This window comes from Magnolia sinica, chromosome 3 (genome assembly GCF_029962835.1).
Source record: "Magnolia sinica isolate HGM2019 chromosome 3, MsV1, whole genome shotgun sequence".
Lineage (NCBI taxonomy): Eukaryota > Viridiplantae > Streptophyta > Magnoliopsida > Magnoliales > Magnoliaceae > Magnolia > Magnolia sinica.
Genome location: NC_080575.1, coordinates 107,304,020 through 107,314,935, shown reverse-complemented (window position 1 = coordinate 107,314,935; position 10,916 = coordinate 107,304,020).

Below are 10,916 nucleotides of genomic sequence, written 5' to 3'. Positions count from 1 at the left end.
TTACTAGTCCGCTGCCTTGTCTACCTTGGAGAAATGGTTCCAATATATTATGATTCGACGAGCTTCACCGTATCATCTCTCCAGTCCACAACTATTCTTTGTCAAATTGAAAATCAATACAGCCGTCGTACAGGGGAGCAGATTAGGTGCGGCCCTGACCATGGGGCACACTTTAATGCATATGTATTACATCCACAGCAGCTATTTATTTTGCAAGATTATTTTAGAGCTTGAGATTAATAATAATAATAATAATAATAAAAAAGCAGCTACATCTCAGGTGGACCAAACAATTCCTCCAAATCATAGTTAGGTTGGCAATGAAACTCGGTGTGATCCAAAAAATGTGCTGATGCAGGTTTGTTTATAAATACAAAGTACAAAGAGGCCCACAATGGATTGATTCGTTCCATATACCTTGTCGGCCAGCTTGCCTTGAGCCTATAAAGACTGATCTAAATAGTGTCCACTTTTAACAAATATCACAGAGAGCCTAGAAAGTTTCAACGGTGAGTGCCATTGTTATCATTATTTTCTATTATGTGGCCCACACAAGCTCTAGATCAAGCTGATATTTAGGCCGTGGCCTTAAAACGACAAGGAAAAAAGGATGGGCGGCATGGATTATACACATACATCAATGTGGGCCCTAGGAGTTAGGCCTTGCCCATGCACAAAAAGGCTTCTATAGACATCACTTTCTAATACAATCGTGGATTGCATCCTATCCCCACCTGGACAGTAATCCATACGGGTAGGGCTCTGTGGGACCTACCATGATGTAAGTGTTTTATCCACACCTTTCATCATTTTTTTCAAATCATTTTAAGGTATGAGCCAAAAAAAAAAAGAAGGTCCACAACTCCAGTGGACCACACCAAAGGAATCTGCCGTAATAATGACACCCACTGTCGAAACTTTTCTAAGGTCCACCATGATGTTGTTTTACCATACAACCTATTCATAAGGTCATGTAGGCGTGGATGAAGTGAAAAAACAAATATCAGCTTGATCGAAAACTTCTCCCTCCCAGGAAGTTTTTAATGGTGGAAGTTCAATCCCCACTTTGTGGTCCATTTAAGCTCTTTACCTACCTCAGTTTTTGTCTCATACCTTAAAATGATCTGAAAACAATGATGAACAACGTGGATAAAACACTTACATCACGGTGGGACCCATAGAGCCCTGTCCGAGTGGGGTAGGATGCAATCCTCATCCACTAAAAACCGTACAACTACAAATTGAAACCAAGAAGAATGGTATTTTGGTCCACATAATTTTTCAAAACTTGTTAGATAGACACCTTCGAAATATTTGAAAGACCATACAACGATGCTAGTAAGGTTAAAATCCCTTAAAAAATATCACCCTAAGAGGACATCCATTAGCTACCCTCTTACAAGGTATGACCCCAAAAATGAAGCAGATCCAAATTTGAGGTGGACCATGCCACAAGAATAATGGTGATTGGTCATTAAAAACTGGGTTTGGCAGCATAAAGTAACTGGGTTTCAAATCAACGGGATTTGGGGTTTCAAATCCCCTGGTTGTTTGACAGCATAAAGTAACTAGGTTTCAAATCTAGGGGATTTTCAACTAAGGGTTTCCAATAGGGGTTTTGCAATCCACGATGAGAGCTTGGATTACACCTGAAATCATTTCAATAGTTGTAGGTGTAACATGTGTGTCACTATACACTATCATTCTATTGGGCACATGGCCCACTAATGATGATCAACACCGTCCAAACTTGTCCATGTAAATCAACATTCTCCAAATATTGTCTAGCACCGTCCAAACATTGTCCATGTAAATCAATGATTAAAAATTGTTGGTTAGTCACTCAGATATGATCTTGTGCTTGTGGCCGATTCAAGACTTAGAATTTCATCATTTTCGGGCAAAGCATATATTTCAACGGGCTTATCACAACCATTGTATCAAAAATTATATATATATATATCACTAATTAGAGATATTAAAGTTGATTTAATAATTAAATTCAAATCCTTGTAAATGTACCATGACTAGGTACTTTTGGATTAAAGTTGATTCACACTCTAGGGTGGCAAACACACTGGGTGGATTGCAAATCCAGGGGGGTTTATAATTCTGGCGGTTCCGAATACAGGGGCTACAAATCCACGCTCCCAAACAGGCCCCTAGGAGAAGATGGTGAGGGGACTTCCGTAGATGGCAAAAGTAACAGGATGGGTGGGACCAAGGCAACTGATTTTCTGACAAAGCCCCCTTGTGTTTTTTTTTTTTTTTTTTTTTCTAATCCCTTTCAATTCTAATCAAATTCCCTTCAATTGATTGTTGTCTGCGTTGTCAGAAGGCTTCTCCATCATCCATCATTAATCCTTATATTGGGCTCTAACATGGACTACTTGTGATTAGAATAAGCTATAGTTGTTGGTGGCCATTAGATGGATGGACCAGATTGCTCAATCTGTTAGGTGTACGGTAGAGATTTAGTCTTATGAGTACATTCATTTTTTTCTACTGGTCCTGGTAGACAGATGGTCCCATAGGAAGAGTGCTTTTATTTCAAATCTCTTCACCCTCACACGGTAAAGCCAGTAGCAGATCCATATCTACACCGTACCAATTGGACCATCCATCTTTGGTTTGTGTAAAAAATCACACTTATCAGACAATCCTAGCCGTTACTTAATCTTACCGCATTAAGCGATTTACTGCTAGCCATGTTTGTTTCCCATCGTTGATTTGGAAGCCATTGATCATATAGCTAGAATCATCCAAATCTACATTGGTTTTGAAGCATATGCCATCCATAACAGGGGAAACTAGATGGACGGTTTGGAATGATTACTTGTCTGCTGCCTTGTCTACGTTGGAGAAATGGTTCCAACATATTATGATTCAACGCGCTTCACTGTATCATCTCTCCAGTCCACAACTATTCTTTGTCAAATTGAAAATCAATACAGCCGTCGTACAGGGGAGCGGATTAGGTGCGGCCGTGACTTTGGGGCACACTTTAATGCATATGTATTACATCCACAACAGCTATTTGTTTCGCAAGATTATTTTAGAGCTTGAGATTAATAATAATAATAATAATGAAGCAGCTACATCTCAGGTGGACCAAACAATTCCTCCAAATCTCAGTTACGCTGGCAATAAAACTTGGTGTCATCCAAAAAATGTGTTGATGCAGGTTTGTTTATAAAAACAAATTACAAAGAGGCCCACAATGGGTTGATTCATTCCATACAGTTTGTCAGCCGGCTTGCCTGGGACCAATAAAGTCTGACTTGGTTAGTGTCCACTTTTAACAAACATCACAGTGAGCCTAGAAAGTTCCAATGGTGAGTGTCATTATTATTATTATTATTTTCTATTATGTGGCCCATACAAGCTCTAGATCAAGCTAATATTTGGGCCCTAATCCTAAAATGACAAGGAAAAAAGGATGGGCGGCATGGATTATACACATACATCAATGTGAGCCCTACGAGTTGGGCCTTGCCCGTGCACAAAAAGGCTTCCATAGACATCACTTTCTAATACGACGTGGATTGCGTCCTACCCCCGCCTGGACAGTAATCCAACCGGGTAGGGCTCTATGGGGCCTACCATGATGTAAGTGTTTTATCCACACCTTTCATTGTTTTTTTCAAATAATTTTAAGGTATGAGCCAAAAAAATGAAGAAGTTCCACAACTCCAGTGGACCACACCAAAGGAATCTGCCATGATAATGACACCCACCGTCAAAACCTTTCTAAGGTCCACCATGATGTTGTTTTACCATACAACCTATTCATAAGGTCATGTAGGTGTGGATGAAGTGAAAAAACAAATATCAGCTTGATCGGAAACTTCTCCAGCTCCCGAGAAGTTTTTAATGGTGGAAGTTCAATCCCCACTTTGTGGTCCATTTAAGATCTGTACCTGCATTAGTATTTGGCTCATATCTTAAAATGATTTGAAAACAATGATGCACGGCGTGGATAAAATGCTTACATCACGGTGGGACCCATAGAGCCCTGTCCGGGCGGGGTAGGACACAATCCTCGTCTACTAAAAATTGTATAACTACAAATTGAAACCAAGAACAATGGTATTTTGGACCAAATAATTTTTCAAAACTTGTTAGATAGACACCTTCAAAATATTTGAAAGACCATACAACGATGCTAGTAAGGTCAAAATCCCTAAAAAAAAATATCACCCTAAGAGGACATCCATTAGCTAGCCTCTTGCAAGGTACGACCCCAAAAATGAAGAGATCCAAATCTCAGGTGGACCATGCCACAGGAACAATGGTGATTGGTGATTAAAAACTGGGTTTGGCAGCATAATGTAACTGGGTTTCAAATCAACGGGATTTGGGGTTTCAAATCCCCTGGTTGTTTGACAGCATAAAGTAACTAGGTTTCAAATCCAGGGGTTTCCAATAGGGGTTTTGCAATCCATGATAAGAGCTTGGATTACACCTTAAATCATTTCAATAGTTGCAGGTGTAACATGTGTGTCACCATACACTATCATTCTATTGGGCACATGGCCCACTAATGATGATCAACACTGTCTAAATATTGTCCATGTAAATCAACACTGTCCAAATATTGTCCAACACCGTCCAAATATTGTCCATGTAAATCAACGATTAAAAATTGTTGGTTAGTCACTCAGACATGATCTTGTGCTTGTGGCCCATCTAAGACTTGGAATTTCATCATTTTCGAGCAAAGCATATATTTTAGCGGGCTTATCACAACCATTGTATCAAAAATTTTATATATATATCACTAATTAGAGATATTAAAGTTGATTTAATAATTAAATTCAAATCCCTATAAATATACCATGACTAGGTACTTTTGGATTAAAGTTGATTCACACTCCAGTGTGCCAAACACATGGGGAGGATTGCAAATCCAAGGGGTTTTCTAATTCCGGGGGTTCCGAATACAGGGTTTACAAATCTAGGCTCCCAAACAGGCCCCTAGGAGAAGATGGTGAGGGGACTTCCTCATATGGCAAAAGTAATAGGATGTGTGGGACTAAGGCAAATTATTTCCCCCCCCCCCCCCCCCACCCCCCCTTTTCTTTTCATCCCTTTCAATTCTAATCAAATTCCGTTCAATTGATTGTTGTCTTCCTTGTCAGAAGGCTTTTCCAACATCCATCATTAATCCTTATATTGGGCTCTAACATGGACTACTTGTGATTAGAATAAGCTATACTTACTGGTGGCCATGAGATGGATGGACCAGATTGCTCAATCTGTCAGGTGTACGGTAGAGATTTAGTCCTATGAGTACATTAATTTTTTTCTACTGGTCCTGGTAGACGGATGGTCCCATTGTAGTGCTTTTATTTCACATCTCTTCACCGTCACATGGTAGAGCCAGTACCAATTGGATCATCCATCTATGGCCTGTGTAAAAAATTACACTTATCAGACAATCCTAGCCATTACTTAATCTTACCGCATTAAGCGATTTACTGCTAGCCATGTTTGTTTCCCGTCGTTGATTTGGAAGCCACTGATCATATAGCCAGAATCATCCAAATCTACATTGGTTTTGAAGCATATGCCATCCATAATAGGGGAAACTAGATGGACGGTTTGGAATGATTATTTGTCTGCTATCCTATCTAACTTGGAGAAATGGTTCCACCATATTATAATTCGACGCGCTTCAACGTATCCTCTCTCCGGTCCACAACTATTCTTTGTCAAATCAAAAATCACTACCACCGTCGTACAGGGGAGCGGATTAGGTGCGGCCTGACCGTGGGGCGCAGTTTAATGTATATGTAGTACATCCGTAGCATCTATTTGTTTTGCAAGATTATTTTAGAGCTTGAGATTAATAATAATAATAATAAAGCAGCTACATCTCAGGTGGACCAAACAATTCCTCCAAATCTCAGTCACGATGGCAATGAAGCTCTGTGTGATCCAAAAAAATGTGTAGATGGAAGTTTGTTTATAAAAACAAATTACAAAGAGGCCCAAAATGGGTTGATTTGTTCCATACACCTCGTCAGCCAGCTTGCCTTGGGCCCAAAAAGTCTGACTTGAGTAGTGTCCACTTTTAAAAAACATCACATTGAACCTAGAAAGTTCGAATGGTGGGTGTCATTGTTGTCATTATTTTCTATTACGTGACCCACACAAGCTCTAGATCAAGCTGATATTTGGGCCCTAACTCTAAAATGACAAGGATAAAAAGATGGGCGGCATGGATTATACACATACATCAATGTAGGCCCTACGAGTTGGGCCTTGCCCATGCGCAAAAAAAGGCTTCCATAGACATCACTTTCTAATACGATCGTAAGTGGATTGCGTCTTACCCCTGCCCGGATAGTAATCTGTCCGGGCAGGGCTCTGTGGGACCTACCATGATGTAAGTGTTTTATCCATACCTTTCATCGTTTTTTTCAGATCATTTGAAGTATGAGCCAAAAAAATGAAGAAGGTCCACAACTCCAGTGGACCACACCAAAGGAATCTGCCATGATAATGACACCCACTGTCAAAACCTTTCTAAGGTCCACCATGATGTTGTTTTACCATACAACCTATTCATAAGGTCTTGTAGGTGTGGATGAAGTGAAAAAACAAATATCAGCTTGATCAGAAACTTCTCCAGCTCCTAAGAAGTTTTTAATTGTGGAAGTTCAATCCCCACTTTGTGGTCCATTTAAGCTCTGTACCTGCCTCAGTTTTTGGCTCATACCTTAAAATGATCTAATAACAATGATGAACGACATGGATAAAACACTTACATCATGGTGGGCCCCATAGAGCCCTGTTCGCGTGGGGTAGGATGCAATCCTTATCCACTAAAAACCGTATAACTACAAATGGAAACCAAGAACAAGGGTATTTTGGTCCAAATAATTTTTCAAAACTTGTTAGATGGACACCTTCGAAATATTTGAAAGACCATACAACGATGCTAGGAAGGTCAAAATCTCTTAAAAAATATTACCATAAGAGGACATCCATTAGCTACCCTCTTGCAAGGTACGACCCCAAAAATGAAGCAGATCAAAATCTCAGGTGAACCATGCCACAGGATCACTGGTGATTGGTCATTAAAAAGCTTCTTATGGGCTACAAAAGTTTTGGATCAAGCTGATATTTGTGGTCCCTTCATTTTGGTCATTATGACCTTATTAAGAGGTTGGATGACTAATAAACCTTCTGGTAGGTCCTAAGAATTTTTTCATGGTGGGAATTCAATCACCACTGTTTTTTGTGTGGTCCACTAGAAGTTTGGACGTGCTTCATTTTTAAGACAATGCACTAAAATGAGCTGTCAAAATGGATGGATAGGATGGATGTAAGGCACATACATCATGGTGGACCCCACAGTCAAGGATCTACTGACCTCATGGATTTGAGCCCTTTTTTACCATGCAATGATGTACACTGGCATAATGATTTGAACATCTAGATTGGCGTACAGAGAAAGTGTGAGGGACGCTGATTGCATGGTGTGTGGTGTTACTGTGGCAAACTTATGTGATCCATATGTTATATGTGTTATATACATACGATGTATGTATTATTGACACAAGGATGAACGCAATGAGGTCGATCACCGTCTTCCTCAAGGATAACTACTCCGAATCCATGGAGCTTCTCTGAACTCCTCACAATGACTTCTCAAATCCATGAGGAAAGAAAGCAAGAAAATAAAAATAAATTCTAATAAATTTAAAATTTAATTGATCAATTAATCAAATAAACAAGTTCAGGATCCTTTAAATAAAGATACCAAGCAATGAGAGAGAAATTAGAAACAAACTATAACTAAAACTCCTAAAAATTCGTAACTTACTATAAATAGTAAATTTACTTTTTATGTAAGTGTCCTACGTAGCTTAACCACATTATTCTCTTAATTATTCTAAGCACTTTTCATGTTGGACACAACTACTAAAGCCCAATGAATGAAGAGTTATAATCAAATTAAAACTTACTATTTATAGTAAAAACATAACTAAAAATGGAATTTGGTTGTCGACATGATGGAATCTTGTAAATTTGGCATGGGCAATGCCGGGTTAGTTGGCTAAAGTAGCTCGTCCTACCCTAAATTTATATATGGTACGTTGAGTAACTCCTTCTGGTTTGCAAGATTTGTCTGTTTAAAGGTTCTGACGGTATGGATGGCTTCTACCTCTGATCGGGCCTTCTCTAATCCATCTTGGACATGAAAGTGTCCGTCACCCACTCTACATCAGTTATATGCATACTGTTTAACCATTTTGCAACATCATTTTAAGGCATGGGCAAAAAATAAAGTAGAATGTTCGTTGTATGCAGATTTTCTGCTAAAGCCTTTCGCAGGTTCTTGGGAAGTTTATGAGTGGGGCCCACTATGATGTTTGTAAGAAATCCACCCCAACCATATATTTTTAGATTTCATTTTAGAACATGGGACCAAAAGTTGATGTAGATGCTAAACTAAAGTGGATCACGCTAGAGAAAAAACGAGGAAAAGAAATGCCTATTGTTAGAATCTTTCTAGCTCCACGTTAATGTTTATATGCCATACAAACCGTTTATAAGGTCAATACCCCTAAAATAAAGTTAAAATACACACAAATTAATGTGACAAAAAACTTTTATAGCCACGGGAATATTTCAATGGTTCTCATTGAATCTCCACTATTTCCTCTTGTGTGGGCCACTTAAGTTTTGGATCCACCTCAGTTTTGGTTGCATGTCTTAAAATGAACTCTAAAAGGGATGAATGGGTAGATTTACCAAAAACATGTCTGTGGGCCCCACCCAGCATCCTTAGGCAGGAACTTCATGCAAAAGGCTTTCCTTGGAAATCCGCATCCCAGCTTCCTTATATGTTGATGTCACCAAGTTATGTGGGGTGAACCATGAGGTATGTGTTATATCTAGACTGTCTGTCCTTCTTCCTATATCTTTTTACGGCTTGAATCCAAAAATAAGTTAAATCCAAAGATCAATTGGACCACACTACAAAATGCAGTGGAGATTAAGTGCCTACCATTGAAATCTTTTTAGGGTCACAGAAGTTTTGGATCAATTTGATATTTGTTTTTCTATTCATCCAGGTCCGTGTGATCTTATGACCAAATTAGATGGAAAATAAACATTATATATGGTGAGCCCCTTGAATGTTTTAACAATGGGAATCATTGTCCCATTGCTATTTGTTGCGTAGTTTATTAAACTTTGAATATGTCTCATTTTTGGATCATACACTAAAATGATCTCTAGCCAAAAGCATATACGGTGTAGATATAATAAATACATCATTGCAGGCCCTGCAATACGTAACTTTTATATCTATCAACCGTTTGTACGTAAATCTCGGCACCGGAGGTCCTGACCCACTCGCTCGAAGACGCCACATGCACACATCAGCAAAGTTGGCAGTAGGTGTTACACCGGCCAATCCGCTTCCCAACTATACCACACCATGTAAATCAGTGTGGACAATGAAGCCCATTGCTGAAACCTTTCAGGAGCCCTGCCCTCCATGATGTGAATTTGCCATCAGAACATGTGCATCAGGTTACACAGGCCTAGATAAAGGGAAAGCACATGTATCTGCTTGATCCCAAATGTTTTTTAAACCTCATGAAGTTTTTAATGGTACGCGATTCATTCCCCATTACCTTTATGTGATGTGGTCCACTTAAGCTTTAGATCTGCTTATTTTTTAGATTATTTCCTAAAATAATCTTGGAAAATGGATGAACAATGTGGATATAACCTATACCTCATGATGAGGCTTACAGAACTTTGCTACATCACGACGCCAAGCAGTTCCCATGCAATCCGCGTCATGTGTGAGTATAGTCCACGTTCAGCTACAAAGACTGGTATGATTACCCATTATTTCGTCAGTTTTATATCCTTTTCTAGCCTATTACCATTATTCAGGCTTTTCTAGGTATTAGTTGATCTTTGGATTTGATTTATTACCAAAGTATACCCAAGATCTACCTTAATTAGGAAATTAAGGTACCTCTTTAATTTTTTTGGACCTTTGATGGCATTTAAAAATATTTCAGACAAAAATAGCACTGCAGTTTTCCCGTGCCTTTAAGGTAGTTGCAGGCACTTTCTTGTCTTGTGGCCCACACGTGTGAAATGTCTACCATTGAAACCTTCATCCGGTCCATGTATGGGCCATCCGGGCGCTCATAAGGTCACATGTGTTTGGATGAGAGGAAGACACAAATTTCAGCCCGATCCAATACGCCCGTTGGCCCACATAAGTTAGTGCTCCAAATTTCAATCCCCATGTTTTCCTGAGGTGTGGTCCACTCCTAAGTAGAATCCCGATGATTGTTTGGCCATGCCCTAACATTATAATACAAATCGGATGGACAGCATGGATTGGACTGGAATCTCACGGTGAGCCCCACAGGCGGCTACCGAACCAGGTAATAGCGACCCCCCTCCCCCACGGAAACGGATTGGCTACTCCCACTAGCCCAGTTGCTGGTGGTCAGTGCTTTGTGGGCCCCACCATGATGTATGTGTTTAATCCATTCCATTCATCTATTCTTACAGATAATTTTAGGGCTTGATCCCAGAAAATCGAGGGATATAAATCTCAGGTGGACCACACCACAGGAAAACAATAGTGATTGGATATCCACCATTAAAATCCTCCTAAGGCCCACTGTACTGTTTATTTGACATCCAATCTTTTGATTAGATCATACAGACCGAGATGAAGGCAAATGACAAAGATCAGCTTGATCCAAAATTTTTATGGACCCCAAAAAGTTTTTAATGGTCCACATTTATTCAGCACTGTTTCCTTTAATGTGGTACATTTGAGATTGGAAGATACCTCATTTTTGGTTTCATAGCACAAAATGATTTAGAAAAATAGATGGACGGCATGGATGAGACACATACAT